Source organism: Ailuropoda melanoleuca, chromosome 14, assembly GCF_002007445.2.
Source record: "Ailuropoda melanoleuca isolate Jingjing chromosome 14, ASM200744v2, whole genome shotgun sequence".
Classification (NCBI taxonomy): domain Eukaryota; kingdom Metazoa; phylum Chordata; class Mammalia; order Carnivora; family Ursidae; genus Ailuropoda; species Ailuropoda melanoleuca.
Genome location: NC_048231.1, coordinates 38,006,408 through 38,032,945, shown reverse-complemented (window position 1 = coordinate 38,032,945; position 26,538 = coordinate 38,006,408). Strand labels below are relative to the sequence as shown.

The 26,538-nt window shown below is 53.9% G+C and overlaps 1 long non-coding RNA gene across 6 annotated transcripts in view; it reads right to left on the bottom strand.

Annotated features, from left to right (window-relative positions):
* The window catches only part of LOC100471845, a 34,413-nt gene extending 16,345 nt beyond the window's left edge, over window positions 1-18,068 (bottom strand). For 4 of the 6 annotated variants that reach the window (XR_002142311.2, XR_004620173.1, XR_002142313.2 and 1 more), the window contains exons 1-4: window positions 17,967-18,068; window positions 14,360-15,093; window positions 12,536-12,649; window positions 7,604-7,781 (exon numbers count right to left, since the gene is read on the bottom strand). This is a non-coding gene — a long non-coding RNA (uncharacterized LOC100471845). Of the gene's footprint in view, window positions 1-7,603; window positions 7,782-12,535; window positions 12,650-14,359; window positions 15,094-15,337; window positions 15,415-17,966 lie in introns of all 6 variants that reach the window. The other 2 variants (XR_002142314.2, XR_855331.3) reach the window with 2 other exon arrangements.
* Between the last annotated feature and the right edge of the window lie 8,470 nt (window positions 18,069-26,538).

Genomic DNA, 26,538 nt, shown 5'->3' with positions numbered 1-26,538 from the left:
AAACAGATTGTTCTAAGTGAACTGATTGTGAGCACACATTCAGCAGTCTCGTGAAGGTTAAGTAGCGTAGCCAAAAGGGAGTCGGCCACAGCTGAGGTCTGAACAGCGCTCTGAGGTGGGTGAGGGCAGAGCCAGAGGTCAGGGCAAGAGAGGGCACAGGCAGGGAGCCCCAAGGTAGGAAGAGGCCCTCTGCAACTCCCCCTGCCCTGACTTAAGCCCTGTGCGATCCCCTCCACGTCTATGCCTCCCAAGACTTGGCCGGGACACAGTGGGGTATACCTCTTGCTTCCAAATCCTCCTAAAAATTCCTTCCCTGGCCTTGAGCTTCCCAAACCGTGTTTTCCTCTAACTGGCTGATTTTATAACCAAAAAACTGAAAGTCTTTAAAAATAAAAATAAATACATGTTAACCAAACAGTCGTAAGCTGGTGGATGACCAAGGGCAGACTCTGGGCCCCCCATTTGGAGCAAATGCCCCCCAAGATAGTTTCCAGCCCTCCCCGGGGTGAGCAGCTGGGGTGGCCCTCTTACCATGACCACAGTCCTAAGGTGACAATGGGACTCTAGACCCTGAACACACAGCAAGACCCCAGCACTGCCACTTCCCGTGGGCGTAAGGGTGGCAGAGGGAGGACTTTGGTGTGTTTACTAGGACCAGGGAAATCAGGTAGCTTGGGGCATCTGTGTTTTGTTTTGTTTTGTTTTCCCTGCTTCTGCCCCCAGGGCTCCATGAGCCCCCAGAGCTCCTGGTGGCCCTAGATTAACCTTCATGCCGACCCAGGCTGCTCTGTGAAGACACGGCACTGGCAAAGTCGTGCCTTGGTTTCAGAGCTGCGTGCAGCACAGCCCTGGGTCCACCGTGATCCGTGATAACGCAGCGCCGGACTGGAGCAGTAACAGATGCGTCAGGAAAGCTGCAGAGATGAGTCACTGTCTGGAACCAGAGGAAAACACAGGGCTTCCTTACGGGGTCCAGAGAAACAGCCGCCACCAGCATTTGATCTCAGAACTCCTGAATTCCTGCCCTGAGCTCATGACCCACTGGTGGACGCCCAGAAACAGCCTCCATGGCCTCCCAGACTTAGAAAAGTCTAGCTGTTCGTCTCAAGATTTTAAAAGTGACTCTTTCCCGGAGGCCAGCAGGACCTAACGGGTCTGGCATGCCTTTGGTACAAAGAACTTATGGATGTTTAGTGCAGGGAAAGACACAAAAGGATTATTTTCAATAAAATGGTGATTTCCAGAAATAGAGCCCGTAGTTTATACAAATAATCAGCCTCGCCTCAGATCTCATGCTTCCTACCTGTTGAGTAAAGACCACCCTCCTACAACTTCCCTTACAGACGCAGGCTCTTTGCAAAGCTAATTTCCTGTACCTTTGTGAAGACCGGGGCCTGGACATTATGGACCCATTTATGAAAATGGGAGAGGTAATTGGGACATCTTTTGAAATCACGTCCCCTCTCTCGCCGGCCCCCATCAGCCCTCTAATTTCAGTTGGCCAGGCCACGGAGAATGTTTACATATGCCTCTTCCTGGAACCTCACTCTCTGCTTCAGGAGTGGGCAATTAGAGAGAATTAGGGCTTCTCTGGTGTATGTTTACGGTTAATGGCTGGAGTGGCGGAGGCAGCCTCGGCAAAGGCAGTCGCTGGTCTAATTGAGGCTGGCAATTTTTCGACTCCTCATTTCAGCTCCCAGGTATTATAGCAACCAAAGTCACAAAACAAAGGCTGCAGCCCACTGTAGCGATAACCGTTTGCGGGACCAAGCGAGAGCTCTGTGATCTCATTTACCCATCCCATGCTAAAACACAAAGGGATAGCTGGAGGCATCTTCTAAGTTGGGTCTGGGATGGGCAGCCGGTACAGGCCTGGTTACTGAGCACTTTTCCAGAAGTTTCCACCCTGGTGGCTTTTTTAGGAAGTTCTCAGCGAGCAGGCGAGGGCACCAACAGAGGTGTTGCCCAGAGTCTCGTGACCACAGCGCACGGGTGAACCCCAGGGGATGGCACGGCCAGCCACACCCTCCTGGGACTGCCGCCACAGGGCCAGTCTCATTACACACTGACCACTCCACAGCCCAGAAAGGTTTTCCAGGCCTGGCCGGCGGCCCACCCATTTGGAAAAACGCTCCATGGAATGCCATCCCGGCCTCAGAGTGCGCAGGCAGCCCCTGGGAGCCAGTGTGGGGTGTGAGCGCTATGGGGATCTTGCTTACACAACGCTGGCCTTGGGGACTCGCTAATGATTGCACCCCATTGCTCATGCTGGTCAAGAGGGAGCCAGCCACCAGCAATGGGTTTCACGGCCAGGGCCTGCTATCCGGGATGGGGCACCGGCCCTCTCTGCTCTCTGTTCCCTCTCTAAAGCAGAGGGGGTGGGATGGCAGGGGACCAGTCATCTCTGACCCTCTGACTCTAAAGACCCAGCAAACAAACAAACCAAAGGGCCACTGAGGCATCTGGAAGAAACCCAGAGTTCCAAGGGCCCTCAGATGCCCGGGATCCTGCACTGCCCCATGTTACAGATGGGAAAACTGAGGTCAAGAAGGCTAGAGACAGGATCCAAGGTCACTCCCACACTTGGGGCTGAGCGTGGGCTGGGACCAAGTCTCCAAAAGACCGTGTCCAGAGCACCCATTCAGAATTTTCTCCTCTGAATGACAAGTCCCAGGTAGTGGGAGTGTGCCCTCCTCCCAGCCAGGAGGTGAGTGGGGGCCCAGTCTTGACACCTGAGGCCTTCCACCCACCACCCCTTCTGGTAAAACAGGGCCCTTGCCTTTCCCAAACTGACATCCTATGCTCCTTCTGCCTTAGAGAATACACAGAGATGACAGCTACTGCCTCCTTTTACAGATGGGGAAACTGAGGCCCACAAGCCAGCAGCGAGAGGCACCGGCCAAGACTGAGACAGGGACTCCTTCCTCTCACGGCAGGGACTTCCTCCCCAGTTGCCCCAAAGGGGCCAGAGCCCTCAGGACAATTCGGGGCCGGGCTGGCGCAAACACTTTGCCCTCCACCTGGCAGAGTCCCCTTGCCTGGGGCCACCCCTCAGCCTGTGAGCCGTGCTGACCCCGTCATCCTCCCTAAATGCCAACACCAGCCCCCAATTTCTTAAGCTGGTGGGAGCAACTCTGCCTCCAGCGTCAGGCGGGCCCAGAGAACAGGGGGTGGGGAAAGGCAGAAGGAGCCACCCCCCTGTGGGCCCGCACGGCTGGCACAGACACGTGGTCAGCCTTCAGCCCCTCGGACCCTCCTCCCGGCCCCCTCCTTTCCACCCTGGAGTCCTGTCTCCCTGGCCCCATCTGCCTGTCTGGCGTTCTCTCGGTCATCAGGCCCGGTTTAGTCCAATTCTTGTTTACAGGCAGAGGCACAAGAATTCTTCCTCCTGAGAAACTTGCAGAGAAGCCCTAGCCCCAAGGAGCGTAAGCATGTCCGAGGTCGCGCTGACGGGGTGACTGGTTAACCGTGTCATTGTGCAGCCTCTTGTCTGTGCGGCGCAGCCCCCGACACACACACAAGGAAGGGGCCACTGCGGCCCGAGGGAACACACACACACTCCGGTCCAGGGAAGGTGATTGAGCTTTTCTCCTTTTCATCTGAAGAAAAGGCACCTTCTATTGAAAGAATGTATTCAGAGGACCTGGGAAAACTCATGTGCACTCAGCCCTCCCGATTATCCCCAGGTGGCTGTTCTCCATGGGGGGCGCCCCCACATTCCTTTCTGCCTGCGCCTTTGTTCCGCCTCAAACAGCCCTGGGAGCTCCCAGGCTAAGAGTCTCCTCCTTAAGCCCCTGCCAAAGACCCTATTCAAGGCTCCGAGGAGCCAGGCGAAAGGTGGTGGGCAGCCTTCCTCTCCCCCGACCCCCAGGGTGGGGGACTTAAGAACTCTCCATCTGGATTGTTTTTAAGCCCAAAGAAACTGGAGAGCAATTAAGAGACCCACGACTACACCCTCCACCAGCCTCCTCTCCCCTGATTAATTCCCCTCCCACACGCATCCCAAGTGGGGGCCGACCCCAGCCTCGGCTCCTCAGCACCTGCTCTGGCCCCGGGTCCCTCGTGAGCCCAGGACTCAGGGGAGGGGGCAGCTGAGAAGACAAATACAGATATTTCTGGAGACTTTCTCATCAGTCAGTCCCCAAAAGCATGGCTAGAGCAATCAGATTTCCACTGTGAAGACCAGGATATGGGACCGAGCCTCTAAAATCCAGAAGGCACTAGAAATTCCAGGATGTATGGGCTCCTCAAAGACGGGTCTCTCAACCTGGCACAGATAAGGAGTCCCCCTCCCCCAACGCCCACTTCAGCTGCATCGAACTGAACTTGGGACCCCTCGTGCTGGGTCTGCTCTGTCCTGCCGGGGTGCAGGGTGCCGGGGCCAGGGGGAGGGCCGGGGGGACAACTCCGGGAGCAGACCTCCTCCCAACAGAGTCCCAACGGCTCTCTGAATTCTTTCCTGGCTCTGAAACACAGACTCATTCCACACCAAGGACGACAGCTGCCTCTCCAACAGCCCATCCCTCAGACTCCCCTAAGGGCCCAGCTTCTCGAGGCCACTCAGGACTCGGAGCTGCCCCCTTGGAACCAGGCACCAGAGAGATAGCTGTCCCTCCTTCTCTGCCCACACTCATGTCTCGCTTTCAAAATGGGAACCCCCCACTCGAGATGGCCTCATTTGGAAAGATATGACTCTTTTCCACAATTTTTCATCTGCTCACACCAGAGACGGGAGAACAGGCGACGCTTCCTTGTTCCCCCTTTAGGAGAGAGGACAGGGCTCAAAGCAGCAGAGGGAAGGGGGACCACTCCTGGGATGGACTCACACTGTGTTCAACTCGGGTCTTCTAAAAAGAAATAGCCCCCAGAGCGGCAGGCCTTTCTCAATTCAGCTGACAATGCTGGTCTCTCCATCACCCACTGCCCTTTAACCCTTTGGAACCTTAATTTGTCTCCCTCCACACCCTCTTCTGTGTAAAGCCGCCTTCTTCTTTTCAAGGAAAAATTCATTAGCAAGCTCATTAAAGATGGGTCGATTTTTTTCTCTTTCTGGAAGTCAGATTGCTCATAAAAAACACATTGAAGTTACTTCATGTAAACGAGTAAGAAACACATGCATCCTGTTGCCCTTAAGTCTTGCCAGGTTTTGACATTATTTGGAGAAGTGTGCTTGGAAATGCATTTGGAGTTTGAATCACAAGTCAGGAGGCATGAGGTCAGGGGCCCCGAAAGCTACAACGAGCCCCCCAAGCAACCTGCAGGTGGGAAAACATGGGGCTGAGGGTCACTCTGTGTCCTTCCAGGAGCACAGACACTGAGCTTTGCTCTGGGCTCCGTGTCCTACCCACCCAGGGGGAGGCCCGTGGGAGGGGAGCGCCAGCTTCCAGAGAAGACCACCATCTCCTCCGTGCATCTGTGCCTTCCTAGAAGTGCCCAGTTAGAGGAAGGCCCTGGCGACCAGCCTCGCATGTGACAAAGGGCCAACGAAACCCCTCCTGCCACAGCAACAGGGCCCTCTGCCCTCTGTTGGGCCTGTCAGGGGCTCCTATCTACCCCTTACTGCTCAGGGATGGGCCAAGCCCTCCAAAAAAGAATTTTCCTGAAAATGATCATTTCTTTCAACACTTAATAATGCTTGATCTAGTCTTTACTTTCTGCTTCATGACACACAAAAACATGCATCTGCCTGAGATGGAACGTTCCCAAGTGTACCTGAAATACGACTGGGCCCAAAGAGACGCCACCCCACACTGCTGTGGAGGACGAGGGGCAGGGGGCTGGCAAAGTCTGGGGCAGGCTGGACACCTGCCTTCACCTTGACTCTGCCCCTCAGCTCAGCCCACCTTGAGGGAGTGCTGAGATGTCCCTCCGGAAGAATCCAGAAACCACGGGCGCTTGGCTCAGACTAGCTATGCGGATCTGTCTGGTAAGCTCCGGGTGCGACCACCCCCCAGACCTGCACCCTGCCCTGTGTAAAGCTTCCCACCCAGACCTCTCTGCCACGTGCTTGCAATGGCTCAGCAAATGCCAGCTATGGGGTAAATATCACAGGGCAGAGCCTTCCTGGTGCCCGTCCTTGGATTCAGCCCTGGGCACACACTCCCCACCTCGAGGCAGCCTGCCTGGCTCTCCAGGGAATGAAAATAAGCAAAGACAACAGTCCCCAGGTTCGGATGCCTCCGCCCTTGTTGCCTACACTGACGGGTTTTGTTTAAAAATAATATCCACACCCCATTTCCCTTCAGTGGAGAAGGGAAGGGCAGACCCGTCTCTGAAACCTCTGTCGGATGAAAGGGCATCATGGAAGCTGAGTTAGAAACCCAAGACCTTGCAGTGAATGTGACGTGGGGTAGGGGTGTCTGCAGCACCTGGAGGAGGGGGCCCCTGCTCTGTTCATCGCCTGCCTCTCACAGACCCTGTGTGTGGGCACCAAGGGCAATGCTGGCATCTGGCCCAAGGACACTGCTGGGACCCACTCAAGGCTCCATCACTGTCTGTGGGCTTGAGGTAGCCTCACCGGGCCCTTCCCCATCTCCCCTGGACCACCGCAGGAGTCTCACTGGCCTCATCCATCACCCCCGTGGCTGCCCGGGGAGCATCCGGCGCAAGGCACAGCAGACACAGAGTCAGCCTCGCTAGCCCAGCCCCCTGCACTGGCTCTGACAACGCCCCCCGCCCCTCCGTGAGACTCGGCTCCTGGGACCTGAAAAAGGAACGTGCCCTCAGCTGAGCTTCCTTTCTTCCTGTCCATCTTGCTTAGCTGCCACATGGGCCACATCACTGCATGGGATCTCCCAGGGAACCCTGCTAGACCCCCTGGTCCTTAAGGCAAAGCTGGTCTTAGGCACCCCAGGAGAGCCCCAGCCCTGAGCCCCCATGGTTCTATCCATGCGTCTCGAATAAGTAAAGCACAGATAAACAAATGACTCGTTCTGGCGTGAACTGTGTGCCTATAATCCCCGGCTTTCTTCTTCTCTACCATTACTGATTTTATTTAAACAGACACAAACATTCCCATCTCATTGCAATCTCAGGGGTGAGGAAAAGGGGCCAAGAGAAGAACTCACTCAAAAACCACTCTGTGATTAAAGGACATTATCAAAGCCTGGTGTGTGAGAACCCAGCACTCTCACGAGGGCTGACCATAGCATTGGCTTTCAGGGAGAAAGGTTTTCTACAGACAGACAAGATTTCTTATTTCCCCGTCTCCACGCTGGCCCTCTGGGCAGGCGTCGGAGACCAGAGAGGGCAAATGCACCATTCTTCATTTCATTCACGTGCTTAGCAAAGCTGCACTGAGGACCTACTGTGTGCCTGGCCCGAGCTGGTTCTTGGGGGCCCAGGGCCAGAGCTGTGGACACCCCTCACTTACCGGGCCTGGCCCATGGCATGCCATTGCCCACGGTGGGCCCCACCCACACTGGCTCCATGTGGCCACGGTCCTGGCTCCAGGCAGCGTGCAGACCCCAGGCCACAAGGTTGGTGAAGAAGATTCACTCTTGGTTGCGGCCCCCTCCCCAGGCTAAATGTGTACATTCTTGAATAGAGATGTGTGAGCTGAAACTAACAAAATCCTAGTGTCCCAAGAAAGCAAGAAACTCACCCCAAACCAGGAGGAAGTGGAGAAACGCAGGGCTGGACATGAGGCACCAGGCGTCCAACAGCAGGGCGGGCTCAGTGGGGCAGGGCGGCGGTCCTCCAGGGGCTGCCTCGGCCTCTTCTCTCTGGTTCTTGGGCCGACCCAGCCAGGTCACAGCCAGCATGCCGAGGACAGGGCTGACCTGCAGGAGAGGCAGGAAATTAGGATTACGACAAGGCTAGCACTCCAGAAGAGCTACACACACACACACACACACACACACACACACACACACACACACACGAAAAGGCATCAGACCCAGTCTCACCTGCAGCGCGGTTTTCGGTGGAAGGAGGTGGTTCGTGAAGATGAGCAATGACATGGAGAGGTGGAGGAGAAGCAACGGGCCTAGGTGGCAGCACCCACACCAGCCGTGAGGCCAGGGGCACGGCAGAGCCCAGGACTCACAGGGACAGGCTGTGGCTAACACCCAGCGGGACGAGACAAAAGGTAGCGGGACAGAAGTCTGGCTGTAGTCATGGTCCCTCCAACCCCCCCAAGGGAGGGGGCATCCAAGGATGGTTGGGGGAGGTGGCATGCCAGCGGGGGCCTGGCCCATGGGCACTGGGGACTGGTTCTCTAGCCACACAGGGGAAGGGGCTCCTTAGGCTGGGGGAGGGGCATTTGGACCCAATAGAAGGCCAAGAGGCAAGCAGGCGGAAAGTGGACGAGGAAGCAGGCAGGGCCAGGTAACCACAGGTGTGGGCTCAGCAAGGAAAACCAACCAGGTAGGCACAAGGCTGGACAGCCGAGGTCCAGAGGGTCAGGAGCCCGTGATTCAGGCACAGAGAAGGGGCGTGTGGGTCAGGCCAGGCGACAGACAGACTGTGGCAAGCGAGGTCCAGGTGGGTCAGGCTGGCCACCAGACAGAGTGGAGCCGGTAGGCAACCAGGCCAAGGGGGCCTGCAGAGCTCCCTGGAGGTTCCCAGCCAATGCCCGGGTGGCAGAGGGGCTAGATTTAGCCCCAGGGGGAGGAAGGCATCATGAAGATAGAGGTCCAGGTCACAGACCCCAACTCAAGAGGGAGACCTGTATGGCCGGAGCCCGAGGGCACGCACACCACAANCCCCCCCCCCGGGGGCCGGGCCGCGCGCCGCGGGGGGGGGGGGGGGGGGGGGGGGGGGGGGGCCAAGGCAGCCATCAGCACTCAGCTACGGGATGGGGGGTGGGAGGCAGAGAGGGCGGCGGGGGGCAGAGCCTTGGAGATGGGCAGGTTCGAGTGTCCTCCAGGGATTAAATTAAAGGTCACGGGGACCAACTGGCCCAAAGACGGCAGGCCTACCCCTCTCAGCCCTCTGCTGGCCTTCTCCACAGAGCCGGAGGCCACCGCTCCAGCGCCTGAGACAGCACAAGGCCGCCCTCAACAGAAGCAACCCCCCGGCCAGCCCTCCCGGGGAGGCAGAGACCATCAAGGGACACGCTACGGGATGCTGGGGCCGAGCCGGGGCCAGGCCGTGGGCTCGCTCAGTAAGGATCAACTGTTGGATGACGGCATGGCCGCCTGAGTGAGTGAAGGGGCAGGACCAGCAAAGCCCAGCTCAAACGGGGCTGGGGGTGGGGCGAGGCCCACTCCCCCTCAGTGAAACCAAACCCACCCACCACCCGATTGCCTTAAACTCCTAGGGTCCCAAAGACTCCCCTCTAGCATCACAAGTAATGGCAGTTCCTTCATTGACTCACCTGTCCAAACAGACATCCCACATACTCTTACTGAACCCCACTTTGTGCCAAGCTGAGGCTGGGGCACCCAGAGGCGGCATGGGCTGGCCTAGGGCACCCCCAGAGGACCAAATCAGGAAATGGTGATGAAAGGAGGGGAGAAAGAAGGGGGTGGAGAACAGAGGTGGGAAGTAAAAGCAGAAAAGCAGAAACTCAGAATTGTGGGGCGGGGGCATCTCCTGGCCTCACGCATTCTCTACTTTTCCACCTGGTGAAGCCACCTCTTCCTAGAACTCCAGAGCCTCCAGGACTGATTTAATGAGGGGTGTTGAGACCAGTGGGTTCTGGGAGCCAGGGGGCTCATGCAGGAAGCCAGACTGGACTCCTGGGCTAGAAAAGTGGGGTGCAGAAGGTCCTGTATGCACAGGCAACAGAGAGCGATGTCCTTCCCAGGCATAGCAGGGATGTGGCAGAAACAAGGGGACAAGTGACAACGGGCCACCCCTACGCTCAAGGGAGTGATTAGCTCAGACCCCTCTGCTGGTGGCTTCAGAAAAGCTTAAAAGAGGACTGCCTAGTTTCCAGAAACCCTGGGTGGCACAGCGGTTAAGCGTCTGCCTTCAGCTCAGGGCGTGATCCCGGCGTTATGGGATCGAGCCCCACATCAGGCTCCTCGCTATGATCCTGCTTCTTCCTCTCCCACTCCCCGCTTGTGTTCCCTCTCTCGCTGGCTGTCTCCATCTCTGTCGAATAAATAAAATCTTAAAAAAAAAAAAAAAACAAAACAAAAACAGAAACCCAAACAGAAGCAGAGTTGGGGGAGAGGATTTTTGTCAATGCCAGGCACTCAGGGTACCAGGAATGAGTACAAAAATCCCCAAGATCCTGGCCAACTAATGCCTTCCACGCCCTTCCCAGGTTCTCAGATGCTGGCATATTAATGACTTGGGGGCTTGTATTTTAATTACTATTTATTTGAGAAGAGGTCCATGGTTAACTTTTTCCTATTTAAGTCTTCTCATTTAGAAACACCAGGAACTGCTCTATTATGTTACTCTCCAATAACTACACAGGGTGGGGTAGGTTTTGGTGGGATCCCTATTTTCAGAGGTGCTCATCCTCACCCAGGCAACCCCTGGGTCACCTGGCCATCCCCTGACATGGTTAAAGTGCCAGAGGAGTTGGGCTTGCAGATCTGAAAAGAGCAAGTGAATTCTGAGCCATGATGCCAGAGAACCTTTAGCCAACAGAGAACTTGTGGGCCTCCTCCCCTCGCCCCTATCACCTCCTTTCTCCCTTAGTTTTCCATTTGGCTGAAGGTCTGGCTAGAATCTGATGATTAATTGGGAGTGGTCTAATCCTGATCAGCCTTGGGGTAGAAAAGTCCAGAACTTGGGACCCAGAAGGGCAGGTTGCAGACTTGGGGAGATACCTGCTCTAAAGAGATTGATGGGCTCTGGGGAGTTCAAATATCAGGACAGAAGCTTGGGGCGTGGTATTCCTTTAGGGCACAGGATATATGGGGGAGGGAGATTGGAAGCCAGTAAAAGCACTGACTATTGGTTCTGTAATGTCCCCTCTGTGCACTTGGCTCACCGAGTGACCCTGACGAATTGCTGGCCCTCCGAAGATCACACTCAGGAGAATGCGGGAGCCAAATGGGAACCGCAAACCTTGCTGTTTCACAGGGCAGGGGCTCTGGGGCACCAATATCCATCTATTTCTTGATCAGGATGGGGTATTCCACGGGTGTTGGCCTTAGGATAATTCCAGGGCTTCCACACGTAGATTATGATGTGTCTAAAGATCAGTTGAGTCCTGAAACAGGTCAGGTGCGCACTCTGTAGGAAACGCACACATCCATTCCCGGGAATTTTGGAGATTGAATCCAGGAGGCATGAAGCGCCTGGACCACTGCGACATCTGTGTGTAGTAGGGTCGAACAAAGGAACTTTCTGCAAAGCAGCGGTATCTGAGGCCAGCTTCCCAAAGCGGCCTTCAACTTTCAACCCCGCTCAATGGACCCCTCACTGGGACAGAGGCAAAGACTTAAATGAGGAGCAAATGAAACCTGGGCTCCAACACCAGAATTAGAAGTGTGGCCTAAGCACCGGTTGCCCCTGCCTGCGGACGCCAGTTCACCTCATTATGATAATCAGTGTGTTTTTCCTTCACAGACAAAGAAGGGCTCCTTATGAGACGAATATTGGAATCCAGCAGCTACCTCATTAACGTCTGCTGCGTCTTCCTTGACAAGGCCCAAGATTAGCCCTGTGTTCATTAAGGGGAAAGGGCGGAAAGTGGAATAAAACTGAAAACCACAGCTGGGGGGAGGGGGAGGGCACTTTCTGTGGGCCATTCATTCGCTGAAAGGCTGCGTGTACCTTCAGGACTTAATCACCAGCGAGGGGGGCTGGGGAGGGTTTAACCAGGATGCAGGAGGTAAAGAGGTTAAACTTGATAGAAGGAGTTAAAAACCCAAAATGGGGCAATTTGATTTGAAAGCTTCCAGGGATTTGTCACTGGGATAATCAATTTAAAACCTTTTTCCTGTTTACTTTCTTTTAGCCGGACCGACCCGAGAGGAAACCTTTCTCTGGATGGGTTTTTGGTAGATTTCAATATTTTCCAAGGCTCCCTTCTCCACTTTTCGGTGCCTCTAGTGTCTTTTCTTACGTTTTTTTTTTTTCTTTCTCTGCTACTACCCCCCCCCCGCCCCCCACATCTTTCTTCCCCCTTTGGTTCTCCTTGTGGGAACTTAACCTGTCAGAAAAGCTGATGGGGACTCCGATTTTCTCATGAACATTTTATTGACATTATTTCAAGTCCCTCAACTAATATCTGGTTCTTACCTGCAACCCATCCCACCTGACCTGCCAGGTAAAGACTAGTAACCCTATTCCAGAACTGAGAAAAATGTGGCTTGGAAAAACTGACTAACCCCAAGGCCTCAACACCAGGTGGTTCGGGCAGGCCTCGAACCTGGCCAAGATGGTAAGACAGTAGGACAGGCAGTCTCGTAGACAGGAGAGCTGCGGATACTCCAGTTCTTAGGAGAAACTAAGAATGAGGGAAGCCAGGAGCAGGTGATTCTGTGAAGCGCCTGGGGAGTCTATGTCAACAGGAGGGAACCAGAGCCGAAAGCCATGTGAGGGCCAAGAATGAAAATGTGTCCATGTGTCCGTGTGTCCATGAGCTGGAAACAGATCCAGAGTTAAGCGACAGAAAAGTCATTACCTGAGTTAGGGTCGTTCGACGGAGCAGAACAAGTCAGGAGGCAGTGGGTTGAAGAGGAAATTGGAGGTGAGGAAGGAAGACAGCAAGTGTAGACAGGCCTTTCGAGAAGCTTGGCTGTGAAAAGGAAAGAGACAGGCTGTAGTGGCTGGAAAGGGGGACAGGGGGGTGGGCCTGGGAGGCCCCAGGCTGTGGAGAGAGCAAAGTTAGGAATTGAGAGGGAAGAACTAGGGGTGGGAGGGACAGGTAGGTCTGAGACAGGAGGGACCAGCACAGCAGACACCTCTTCCTTCACTGCCCAAGAGGTGATGGGGGTGCAAATGTGCCGTGGGACCCCAATCGGAACAACACCTTGATGGCCTCTGCTCCCCTTGGAGGTGGCGGCCAGCCCCGGGGTCGGGACAGGGAGTTGTGAGGTTCAAATGAATCCATGGCTGCAAAAGGCCTTTGCAGACTGCAAAGGGGGACATAGATGTTCGCTATAATTCTCACTGGTAGCAGGACACCCAATTGTACAGCCCACTCAAACCTCACTGGGGCCTGGATTTTCACTGACCATAAATTACACGTCCTTACATTAAGGATGTAAAAACCAGTGGTAAAAGCTCCTGCCAGCCCCTGGAAGACAAAAGGTTCCCTCCTAATAGCCTGGATTAACTCAAAGCAGCTCTCCTCCCACTTCATTTGTCACCTTCCAAGTCACCCTTCCACCTTCTATTTGCCACATAATCCAATCAGCCCCTTTCAGATGCCCGGGAGCTATTGTCTCCCCCGAGCTGGGCTTCTCTAAAGCGCCAGAGTTGTTTTTGTCTTGTCCGGACAAAACTGGTTGGCTTAAAAGGGGACGAAATAAAGTGCGGGTCCAATGAGGACCCCAATTAGCTTCCAGGAGACCGTTTTCATCATCTTTGGATCACATACCAGGCCTGGTGTGCTGGGCATATCGTCGGCGTTCCAGAAAATGTTTGTTGAGTTAATTCTGCTTTTATTTACTCTGGAATTTATTTATTCAGCACAAACAGCACCTACTGGGTGCCATTATTACTGCGGGGGGAATGAGCTTGGGCATGTGCACCACGAGGCACTAACCCCGGGAGTTAAGTATCTAGCAATTTCCACAGCGATTTACAAAGCACTTTCATAGTGGTTACATCACTTGGTCTTCAAAGGCGCCCTGTGGGGTAGATAAACGGGTGCTTTTTTTTTTTTCTTTTCTTTTTTTTAAATCCCCATTTAGCCCATGAAAGGGAATGGGGCTTGGAGAAGTTAAGTGACTTGTTTAAGGTCACACCTTCTTTGAGAGGTGGAACCAGCACAGGGCAGCAGCACTGGGGCCACCCAGACCCCCCCCCCCAGACCACGCTGGACAGCTGGGATTTCAAACAAGCTATCCCACTGTCAAATGCCTGATTGGAAATCGAAAGGGTCTTAGTAGAACTCTGGGCCGGGGGCGGGGGTGGTGTAAGCAGCAGCCACAGGGGCACCCAGGGTCCAACTCTGACCCCTTCTCTTGGCAACAATGTGACAAAACACTTACACTCCTCCAGCCTCAGTGTCCCACTGTGAATGTGAACGTGTCCTATGCCATGGGAGGGGGCACTTGATTCTCCTAAGTCCTATTCCCCGTGCCCCCCCCGACCATTTTAAAAATCCCTCAAATCAATGTCGAACCCATTCTCATCTGTAAGTGAGGCTGCTTCGTTCATATGTATGTACGACATGGAAATAAGACATTTGTAGAACATAGAAAGTGCTCTGGAAATGACCACATGCAAGATTCATGTTCCTACTCAGGTCAACCCACCACCCATCTTGGTGGACCCCTACCTGCTTCAAGAGAGCCCCGTGGACAGGGGGCTGCCTGGAGCGCTGTGGGAGAATAAACAAGAAGCATGAGACGAGGGTGACAGGGGTGGGAAGGGGCTGACCTACCAAACGTTTCAACAGACATTTGCTGACCGCCTCCTCTATGCCCAGCCCTGCCTGAGGTGGTTTGATCTCATTCAATACTCACAACAACCCTGGGAGGCTGCTCTTCTTGGCCCCGTTCCCCAGAAAGAACAGGGAGATCTGAGAAGAGGTGGGGATGCCCTTGGCAGTTCCGTAGCATGGCGTCAGGGCTCATGCTCATTCCAGAAGCCCATGTTGGGCCTTGGAATTGCCAGTGAGATGCTGGTCAAGCCCTTGGCCCAGGTCCCCCTCCAGAGAAGTTCCCAAAGGGATCCTTTCATTCAGGACATCATACAGGCAACAACAGGGTTGTCGTCGGAGAAAGACTGACAACTCCCTGGGGAGGGAAACACTCCAGGTCGCTGGCACATGAACACAAGCAGAGACTTATAGGAAAGTATTCATAGCATCAAGGCATAAGCATAGCAAAGGTCAGGGGTTAATGACCAATGCCCCCTCACTAGGGCATTGGTTTCAACATTCAGCCAAGAGGGAGAGATGGCTGGTCAGTTCTGGTCCTCTTCATCTTCTGTCATCCTCGTCCGGGGGGTCTCTGCCAGTGGCTGCTTTGTATACTGGTGTCATCCAGGGGTCGGAGCTCCTAGTGTCCTCTGCAATTGATCAAAGGTTAGAGGACCCACTTAAAAGCCCAAGTCTAGGCAGTAATTAAATTTAAATGAATTAATTACAATTAAAACTAATTAGTTAAAATTTAAAATGGTCTTTTAAGTGCTAATGGGTCTGGGGGTGGTGCAAGGAGGGTGGCAGGGGTGGGGATTCTATCTGTCACGCTGGGTTATACACTGCTACAAAGAGGGGCTGAGGTACTATCAGGTGGAGGAGAGCAGCAAGCACCTTGGCAGCAGCGTGGCATCAGGGGATGGTCCTTGAAGACAAGGAGGTGAACGGATGATGTCATCCCTGAAGAGACCCTAAGGCATGGGAAGGGGGCTGGATTAGAAACCATCTTGATGACCTCTAACGGTCAGCAAAGGAACAGCAAAGAGAGGGAGGGGGCAGTCAGAGGGAGAGGGAGGGAGCAGTGGGAAAGAGGGGGCAGGAGGAGGGAGGAGTTAAGAGGGAAGAAGGAGGGGAATGGAAGGAGGAGGAAGGGGAAGGGGGAGGAAGGAGGAGGGAAGGGGAGAGAGGAAGGGGAGGAAAAAGAGGGATGAGGAAAACGAGAGGAGAGGGGAAGAGGAGAAATGGGAGGAGTAGGGAGGAAAGAACTGAAAAGGGGAGGGAGAGAAGTGGGAGGGGGTAAGGAAGACTTGATTGACAGGGCACAAGTGTTAGCTGTAAGCGCATGCGCAACCTGAAGCCAGGTCTAGCGGGCCAAGAACCATTTGCAGGCACATACCGCTAGGGGGCGCGCAGCCAGCACTCAGGACTCAGGAGCACAGCCACCTGCGGCGCGCGCGCAGCAGAGCCTCCCGCGCCCCCGCAGCGCCTGGCCCGCAGCTGCCAGGGGCACAGCTGGCATAGAATGGGCCGGGGGGGGGCACCCAACAGGTTTCAGGCTGGGGTGGGGGGGCGGCCACAGCCCACACCAGCACATCGCGCAGGGCTGCTATGTCCCCGAAACACCACTCCCTCCACCGCATGCCAGAATCCACCTGTGGGCATCGAGCAGCGCCCCCCCAACACAAGTCCAGGGGCCCTCCAGCACCCCCCCAACTGTGGGGGTCACCCTGCATCAGGGACACATGAGTCTATCAAGAAGGCACTTGCTATAGGATCTCTCCAGAATACGATTCCACTTTTAATAAGTAAAAACACAGAAATCTTGACTCTGACCTTCGGTAAATCCAATTAAACATAAATCAATTAAAATTATAAAGGCCCAGTTCTAGATACACCGTTTTCACTCATTTGTGTGGTCTCTGGACACATGATACAAAATAGTACACCTAAAAGATAATATAAAGGCAGCCAAAACCACCTAAAATCACCCAGAGCACCATCGACCCCCCCACCCCCACCACGTAATCTCACCTCCCCTTCTTGGTCACAGCAAGAATTTCAAAATCTCGCACGATGACACCTAATTAACAATTTTACGACCCCTTCATCCTGCTCAAATGAGCCACACCTTCTTAATACCCCCAAAACCAAAACCAACTAAGATAAACTAATATGCGTCCACGCTCTTGCACGACACCCTAAGTCACACAGCTAGTGCGAATCACGGCATCTCTGCCCAGCGCGAATGCTCCAGCTGCTCCCCAGTGAACCCCCAGATCTTAAAACATTTCCCCCTCAGGTAAATGAATCCAGAATTCTCCAGTAAATCCCGCGATCGACCCCCTCCAGCAGAAGAACAAAGGCCACCTCCCCTCGCCACCCCGCCCCCCAAAATTCCGCAGTGCCACCAGCGCCCTCTGGCGGCCAGCAAGAGAACCTTCCAGAAACCTGCCACGTAGCAACCCGCTCGCGCCCCCCCACCCAGCCCGCCGGCCCAGAGTGGGGAGGGGGCGGTGTGGGGGGGGGCTTGACAGGGACAAAGGAAACGGCAAAAGACGACTTTATCAAAAGTCAAAAGCCCGCAACATGTCAGAATCTTCTAGCGACCATCACGCAATGCTAAAAAGACCCCCGACCCCCAATTCCCAACTCCCAGCGCCAGGACAACCCCCAACACGCCCCCTTTTCTGCATTTCTCTCTTCCCTCTAGATTGGTCTTCCCCAGTCCCAAGGACATGGCCTTCTCTCCACCCCAAATCACCCCCCTGCTTCTATTCTGCTAGTGCCCCCAATGACTTGACCCTCCCCCAGCCGCCCTTCTCTACGGAACTGATCCTAGAGGGCTTCAGATGGGCTGCACTTGGGCGCCATATCTCTCCACTATTAAAGTGACTGATCGGGGGAACCAGATGATAGCAGTTAGCAATTCTACTCTAAATTTTGACTGGAGTCGGCTCTGCACAAAACCCGTGTATTTGGATTCGCAATCCCTTGCGGACGGGAACCTGTACCCCTCACGCCTACGGGCCACCTAGCCAAAAATTAGGGGGGAATCTACCTGGGAGACTCTTCTTTTTAGGTGCTTTCCCCCCCCACTCGTGGGGCATGCAGAATGTACCCGCCGCCATATCTCCCACTAACCGTGATTCTAAAGGTGGCTTCGAGCACAGAAAATCGGGGTTTTGGACCCCGGTCACTGCGGTACACCGGATTCTGACAGAGATCTGATCGGATTCCTCTCCCCGGTCTTCATTTAAGTCCCTACCGCCCAGGCTACCCTCAAGATGAGGGCCCGGACAAGAAAAGGGCCCTGATTTCCCCCCAACCCCAGGAAAATGTGCCTCGAGATTTTCCTGCCTGACAGTATTTCATTGCCGACACTCGGGGACCAGGCGAGGTGGCCGCCTTCGAGAGAAGGTCCCCGGCGTCTGTCATCGGCATGTCCAGGAGGACAGAGCCCAACCTCGAAGGGCTGTCGTCTTCGATTTGCACATCCTTTCAGGCAGGATGGCCAACCACTCACCAGGTGGGGAGATTCTCGCGTGGGCGCCCGGGTTCTCCCGAGGAGCTGCAGCCGAGGCCAGCGGGCCAAGGCGCGCTCCATCTCAGCTCTCCGCCGTCTGCGCTAGGGGCTGGCTGGGTGGGGTTTATATGCAGGCGCAGAAGGGGTGGTCTCTGACGTCAGCGCATTCTGCTGCAATGCGCTCATTTCTCCAAAAGTGATTGGCCGGAAAAATGAGCCCCCCAGATTCTATGACAAATTGCTCTAGCCGCACCCAGATTGCAGCAAAGAAGGGAGGAAAAAAATCTGCCGCAGTGCCCCTCGCCGCCATGACCAACACCCTGTGTTCGCTGGTGCTTTTTCCCTACACGAGCCCCGCTCGCCGAGCAGGGCGATCTGTCTGCACAATTTGCTGGGAGAACGGGACAAGGGATGGTTTTCCTCAGGCGGGCCGAGGGTAAAGCTGGGGCGCTGGTGGCAGCAGATCACACACCTGACTATTTCGGAACCTCCACCAGAGGATGCGGCTTAGGGAAAGAAAATGATGCTTTCTGCTTATTGTCCCAGAAAATAAAACGCCCCGAGCAAGATAACCAGTACCCAAATGTAAGTCGGCGGCTGTCACCCCCTTTTAGCCCACCCGTCCATTTCTGATTGGTTATCTTTGACATAGAAGACTCGGCACAGCGTAGCATCTCCGAGTCAGAAAAAAACCGGGTTTTGAGTCCTGGGCTTTGCCGCTTACAACCCGTGCACGAGAACCTTGCAACGCCCCTTCCTCTACCAGGGGGTCCGTTTCCTACACTTTAACAAGGGGGTACCTCTCCCCAACCGGGGTTGTAATAATAATTTAGACATGAGCCGTTTCCCTCTAGGGAAAGTACTTTTCGAGGAGGACTGTGTCCCACGTGGAAATGCATGGGGTATCCCCCCAAATTGAGGTGATCTCCCCCACACAGACACTTTGAAAAGCCCCCCCCCTCCCCGTACTGCCCCGGGGAAACAGGCAGCGACACATGTTGCGGCAGAGCATAGCTGCACGGCCTCGTGCTCCGGGACTTGGCACATGAGATTTAATCCGTAACAGGTGGCGCCTTCGGCAGCTCTGCCCGGCACTGAGTGGCAAAGCGGGCAGGGCCGTCAATCAAATGTCCTCTCGAAAAGGTCAAAATGCTGTTGAAAGGGACTAAGGATCTATCTTAGGGTGACAGGTGGGTGGCAGCCGGGAGGGCAAGGATGAAGCGCCTAGTGACAGAAGAGGGGTGAGAATGAGTGATGGGTCCCAAAGGGGAAAAGCAGAGGGGCCCTGTGGGGACTATCAAGTTAGAACAGCTCCCCCTGCGCTACTTGGGGGGGGGGGAGTTTCAAAGCAGCTTCAGAGCGAGCCACCGCCCCTCCCCCATGCCCGGCGATCCTGCGAGGTGTTTTTCACACGAACAGGAGACTCCGGGGCTAAAAAGAAGGAACAGAGCTGTTTGCAAGCCCACGGGCTGTAGTAGGGAGGTGAAAGTGGACCACCAGGTCACGAGAGACAACGAGCCTTGGGCAGGGGGCTCGTTTATAGGTGAGCAGTTGTGCTGCTGGGGAGACGAAGATAGAGTGGGCTTTGGAGGGGCATGGCGGGGAGCTACCCCAAAGTGTCAGATAATATGAGGGGGTTAAAGAGAACACCCAGTTTACAGCCTGGGGAGCACGCAAGAAGCCCCAGAGACTAGAGTCCCCCATCAAGAGTTGTGAGACAGAAAGGCCTGCACCAGCCGCAGACGTCAAGAAAGCTTCAAAAAATCATGGCTCCGAGCATCCTTGTCAACAGGAGAACGTTTATTAGCCTCAGTATTAATAGCTAGGAAACAGCCGGAGCGGGCTGGGACCAATCAGCGTCCAGGAGCCCCTGTCGTCAGGCCTGCGCAGCCAATCAGACGCCGGCAGGCCCGGTTGCTAGCCTCTCGGGGGCAGAGGCGAGGGGTGCGCCTTGTCACGGGGGCTCCCGCTCTCCCTCCACGCGTGGGAGGCCTGCGTGGGAGCCCAGGCGGCCACCAGAGAGCGTCAGTAGCCACGCATTCCGGGCCCCTGGAGGCTGCCCTAGAGACAGTGCCTCGTGGCGTCAGCCCTGCAGCCCCAAAAGGACATGAGTTGATGCTCTGGGAGGAGCCCCAGGCCTTGGTTGGGTGCCCCCGGGAGGCCCAGGAAGGAGAAACTCCAGACATCCATTCGCATCTCTTCTCAGGGCCTGGCGCCCAGGAGGAAAGTTGGGCCTCCTAGCGCAATCAGCCTCTCTGCTTTTTTTCTGGGCTCTCTGGCTCCAAAGCCCTGTGCTCAAGAGTTTAACGGTAAAGCCCACTCGTCTTTTTCAGGGTCTTACTGACAGGCCAAGGTAAAGGACCCTGGAAATTATGTGTTTCCGACAAAAGTGCCGGGGGGGGGGCGGTGAATCCCCTCTCTGCTCCCTCCTAACTGGGAGGCTGAGGTCCAGGCCTCTCCCTGGGCCCCTATTTCCTCATCTGGAAAAAGGAAAGAGTTGGACAAGATGGTCCCCAAGGAGCCTTCCAGTCCTGCTTTGCTTGATTTGAATGTATACATCAGGCGAGTCAAATGTCTTCCAGAACATTCTGCATGACAGTAATTAGTATCAGGTGTATCCTGCAGTCCATGTGGTTACTTCATCATTCTGCTTTTCTTTCCATTGTATTTTATTTTAAACAGAACACCATGGCAACATGTTTATCCTTCTGGCTTCCTGAAAGAAAGAAAGAAAGAAAGAAAGAAAGAAAGAAAGAAAGAAAGAAAGAAAGAAAGAAAACACTGCTGTAAACTAATCTCTACTGAGCGTGGTTTTAACCACAATAAAAAAAGATATCCATATGTTTAAATGTTTTTGTTGGCTTTTCTGGAGCTCAGAACCTAACTTTTTAAATATTTATTGGTCCAAAGCAATGGAAGAAATAACTTGAAAGAGCCAAATCTATGGTAATATTTGGATCCAAACTGTTTCTCAATCTGAGCAATGTCGTGCATGCTTTCCTTGCTCAAAAAAGGACATTTGAGGGCTCAGATTGATATCAATAGGGCCAAACAGACAAGGAAATCCAGGTTTGAGAAATGACTCGTTTTCTTTCTGTACATGCTGAAACCCAGCTCTCTTGAAGGGCCCTGGAGGAGAGCCAGTGTCCCAGACGCATGGCTTAGCCTGTTGCCTTTTTTTTTTTTTCACATAGACCTAATTCAAAGCACACATTTTTCTTCTTTTTTAAATTCATACTTGGGAACCCTCAAAAGCTGTGTGAGCAGTCTCCTATCCACATGTACATACTTGTGGGCAAGTGTACAAATGTCCTAAGATTTGGCCAGGAAATGAAGACAAGGTCCTCCTATATCAATCTCCCAGCCATGGGTAAATGCACTCTCTTCTCAAAAACCACAATGCAAGCTTTTACAAAATACCATGTGGCTGCTCCTCTAAGCAGATTTTCCCAGTCTTCCGCGTACCCCTAAAATGATAGTATTCCCCAGAAATCTCTTGAGGCTCCTTCCACACTTCCCACAAGTGGCTACAGCAAAGCTGTGCCTTCTTAATCCCCAGTTCCAAAGCCAGCCTCCGGCAATGCCAATGTCCCAAAATCACACATCTCTGAACCCCCTGCCAATCTCCTCATAGACCTCAACCAAAATCAGAGAAGCAGCAGGGCATTCAGAGGGCCTTCCCTTGAAGTTATTTTGGGGTAGAGATGCCTGGGCATTGTCAGGAACAGCCTCTCTGCCTCCTATGACGTGAGAGATTGGACCTCAAGCAGTCAAGGATTTGGGGGAAATGATCAAGTAAGAGTCCCATATTCTGGGGTCCTGGAACTGACAGTGACTCCTCTAGAATGCACACAGACCCACTGCTCTGATACTAACAACCCCTCAGGAAGTTTAAAGTAGGTCCTACACCCAACGTGGGACTTGAACTCACAACCCTGAGATCGAGAGTCGCGTGCTCTACCGACTGAGCCAGCCAGGCACCCCTCTCAGGAACTTGAGTTTGCCTTCAAAATGAAGTCTAACCTCTTTCCCATTTAAGGACTTGTATGAGGGGCTCACTTTTTATTTATTTATTTATTTATTTATTTATTTATTTATGTATTTATTTATTATCCAAACACAGTTCATACCCACACTTCCTGTGATTTGGATGCTTGGGGAGGGGGGTCTCTGGCGGAGGTCGTGATTCTGGGGTTGGGGAGTCAGGGGCTGTACACCGTGGCTGCCTCTGCACTTCTGGACCTCTCCCACCCAGGACACCAATATCAGGAACACCCCGCTTCCCTGAAACCTGAGTTTCTGGGTGCAGCCTCAACCTTTGCATAGAGGAGTTTGTCAAATTGTAGATATTAAAAGACAAATAAAAGTCAGCGCCTTTTGCAAAAGGCCAAGGATAAAGCTTACTTCCCGGTAGACTTGAAGCTGGGCTTCAAGGCAGCGTGCATGTTTGGCTCTGGGGGTTTGTGGTATGCGGGAGAGAGGGTAGACACGGTTCTTTACCAATACTTTCCATGACTAGAGCCAGTGAAAAAGAACCGGAAGGTGATAGCCCAAAATTACCCCAAATACCCCCCAAAACCATTAGTTGTTCCGGGTGAATAGATTCTGGGTGATTTTTCTTCTACTTTTACAAGTGTCTTTACCACACGTATTGCTTTTATAATGTGCATTTTAGAAAAAATGCAGCAGTGCAAGACGACTGACCATTTGAGCCTCCTCCTTAGGGTCCTCAAATACGAAATTTTTTTCTGAAATAAATGCAAACGAAGAGACTCAGGACCCCCCTCCTGAGTAGTTCAGGCACAGTCCCTGGATAGAGGCTTTCAAGAGTGGGGTGGGCATGGAAGGGCTGGGGCAGCCCCACAGCCACACCCAACTTCTGGAAGGGCTCTCTCGAACCCGCACCAGAGGCGAGCAAATTCTGAGCTGGTCACAGCAAAACAAAGTGAGCTTCACTGGTTTCCTTCCTGAAGGAGGGGCCTAAAGAAATCCATCTACCAGGGGATGAGGCAGGCCAAGAATGGGATCTTGGCGGAGCAGAACACCGCCATGGGTCAGATTTTAGAAGTCACATCCTGACACGAGGAAAAGGTGGCCACTCGACCCGCCCCGCCCCCACCCAGCCCCCCTGGCTTTGGGCGTGGGCCAGCCCCCGGATTCAAGCGAGGGGTTTTCTTGGCCCCACTCCATGGAAATATTTCCTTCGGTGGAGCAAAGAACTGCTTCATTCAACTGCCTGCGGCGAGGGAGGGGGCTGGCTTTGCTGTGTTGACAGAAGGGCTGAGGCCTGGGGGAGGGGCCCCCAGAAGAAAATGTATTCCAGGTAGAACAGGACTGGAAAGTTTGCTTTTTTTTTTTTTAAAAAAAACTAAAAGATCGCTGACAGTTGAAAAACTGCCACCCCACCCAAGAGGCTCCAAGAGAAGACATTTGTACTAGATTTCAGTGATGACTATAGCAAGACCTGTCTTCTTAACAGCAAAGGGAAGGGGGCCAATTCTGGGCACGCTTTCAGTTTAAACATTCAAGGTCTAGATCCTTCCAGAGAGCACAGTCGGCCTCTCTGGGCCAAGCCTGGTGATATCTGTGTCTCAGCCTCACCCAGAAGCCACCGGCTCACTGGTAGAGAGTCAAGGGCGTCCAGGAAACGGGGCAATTAGGGACCCTCTGCACAAAGAGGGGTCCCAGGGGCACACAGTCCTCCCTTGTGGACCCTAGGCCGTCCGTGTAACAGTCTATGCCACTGGAAAGGGCACCGGCGAAAAGAGGAATGCCCAGCCCCTTGGCTTTTGCCAAAAAGCCAGAAGGAAGCACGTGCACGTGACTCCCATGGGAGGGAATAGCTCAGAAGTTGTACTGCGAAGGAGAGGCTGGGGGATGACAGCCCTGCGGTCACAAAGTCCCATTGCTGGCCTCCTTTCTCAGCCTCTGGTGGACTAGTCTCACCTGGTGGTTGAGGGTTTGGGCCCTGAGATCAGACCTCAGGTGCAAATCTACTTGCTCCCCGTGTGGCCTTGACTTAGTTGTTCAGCCTCCCAGGCCTCATTTTCATGAGTAGAATGGGGATAAAATGCCTCTTTTTGGTGGTAAGATTAAATGGGGAGGGAAAATATGAGTGTGTATTCACCATGTGTCCCCACCTATAGGGCACGAAGAATTGCACAAAGAGATCTTTTTTTGTTGTTGTTGTTTGCCTTTATTTTATAGGAAGCATAAATTTATTTTGTAATTAAAAAAAAAGGTAAAGGCAGATAGTCTCTCCCTTGCTGTCCTCCCTGTCACTCCCTTGTGGCGTGTTCAATAAACGTCTATCTCCTTTAAAAATAGCAATAATAAAATCTAATTTAATTTTTTAAAAAGTAAATTCAGTAAAACTGCTAGGTCAATGAGCAAAAATTCTGTGCTCTGTGCACTCTGTCGGCCTGCCACAGACATGAAGGTGCCCTTCTCATGTGGGTAGGATGGCCTTGAACACCATTCTTTCCAAAATGCCTGAGAAGCACGGATGCTGAACCTCCCCCCCACAGTTTCGGGGCTGGGCTTTGCCGGTCCCCACGATCGGCCAGAAAGAACGGAGAAACAGACCTCCCCACTTGTAGCCTCTTTGCTGGGCCCTGTGGGCTCCCTGTGGACCAGGCCGGCTCCCAGAACACAGCCACCTGGCCCAGTACCCTCCATCCCCACCACCACCAAGGGCCTACTGTCTTCTTTGGTACAACCTCCCATCTTCAAGTCTGGGATCTGAGATGCAGTTTGCAAGCTCAGGGGGAAACGAGATCTTTCAGATAAAAATTATTCCCAGGACACATGGCCCTCCTCCTCCCCCTCTTCCCTGTTGTCCTCCTAGACCTGGTAGGACACGACAGGCATGGACATTTGGCAAGGAGGCCATGAGGCCAGGTGGGCTAGAATGCAGGCTCTGACCTCAGGCCTGGGTTCCAACTTGGATACCGCCCCTCACTAGCTGCTTGGCTCTGAGGGCATCTTAGGTGTCTCTGTGTCTCAGTTTCCTCATCTGTAAAATGGGGAAAATAATGGTATCTGCCTCTCTGCGAGCACCTTGTTAAGAAGGTTGAATGAAGCCATTCACGGGAAGCCCTCAGTGCAGGGCTCAGGGAGATGCTCAGTCACTGGGGTGGCCTCCTCCCCACCCCACCCCACACACACACACTCCCCGGGGTTGCAGATCTAGCAAGGCCACCCTCTCCAGAGGAACACAGAGCACAGAGTCTCTGCCAAAGCCTCCCCACAGTTGAGGAGGAACAGCTCTGGGCCTGGGAGAGCAGTCGTGAGGCTCTCGGTCCTGGCAATCCCAATGGAAGGGCAGTGGCAAAGTTTCTGAGGGCGAGGAGGCACCGCCCACGCCAGTCCCTGCTCCGTGCCCTTTCTAGAGCCAGAATGCACGCACATCTTGTAGCCACAGCCCACCGAAAAGCTTCATTCACCCCCCCATTGGGGTAACTGCACCACCAGGGGTGCTGGGGGTGAAGGCCAGGCACTGAAGGTCATTTCAGAATTCCGCAGGCCTCGGTGTCTCGCCCCCATCTACCAGCTTGCTTGGGCTTATGCTCTGCAAACGCTTTGCCCTCTGAGACAGGGCTCAAACGTTCAACATACCCTTTAGGTGTTTGCAGAAAGGATGAGCTTAAAGGCGCCTGCCTTTAGGTAAACGGAGCTGCCCTTGCACTTTTGATGATAAAGAAAAGCAAACAAAGGCCGCCTTTCAAAGGCCTGCTTGCTCCCACTGGCTCCCAACCTAAAGATCCCCCGGCCTTTGTGAACTGTTGGGGGTGGGGGGCTTTGGGAAGGTCTCTGGACCCCTTGGCCCTTTGAGGAGGGTCCTGCCCACTTCACCCCACAGAGCGTCCAGTTTTTCCGTCTGCAAAAAATATGAAAATCAAAACTCAGGCCACAGGTTTGCTCTGAACACAGAGTAAGATCGAATAACAGACTGTGAAACACAAAAAGCCTTCCACATTCTCTGAGGGACTCTGGGGGTCAAAGTCCCCAGCTGGGGTGGTGGAGGCCCTCGGGAGCCAGTCACCTAGTAGGTGGCTCCTGGGCCAAGGGGCCAGGCCAGCACGCTCAAAGCGGGGGGGGGGGGGGGGGGCTGCCCCAAAACACGCCCACTGAAGTTTTTGCCTCTTTAGCTGAGTTTTTACCAACTTTGTTGGGCAAGTCCAGGTATTTGTGCATTCATTCAGTTCAAGAAACACTGGGTGCCCAGGGCTGGCTGTCACTGTCTTAGCTGCTAGGGATAAAATGACAAGTGATGGGACAAGCCCCCCGCTAGGCCAGTTGAAGATCAGAGGCGCTGGGCTGCACACCTACTATGTGTCAGGCCTGCCTCTGGCTGCCTCTGCTTGGATCTCAGGTAGGCAGTATGCTCAGCCCGGGCCCGAGATGAGTGAGCCATTCTGCCCTCCCTGGGAGGATTGGCAAATAGAGAACTGTCACTTAACTGGAAGAGAGAGCCGAGTGGGAGCTGGGAGGACCATGAAAAGCTGGCACCTCTCGCCCGGGGCTGAGGATCAGGAATTCTGGGCCCACGTCTTTCCCAACAGTCTGGCCT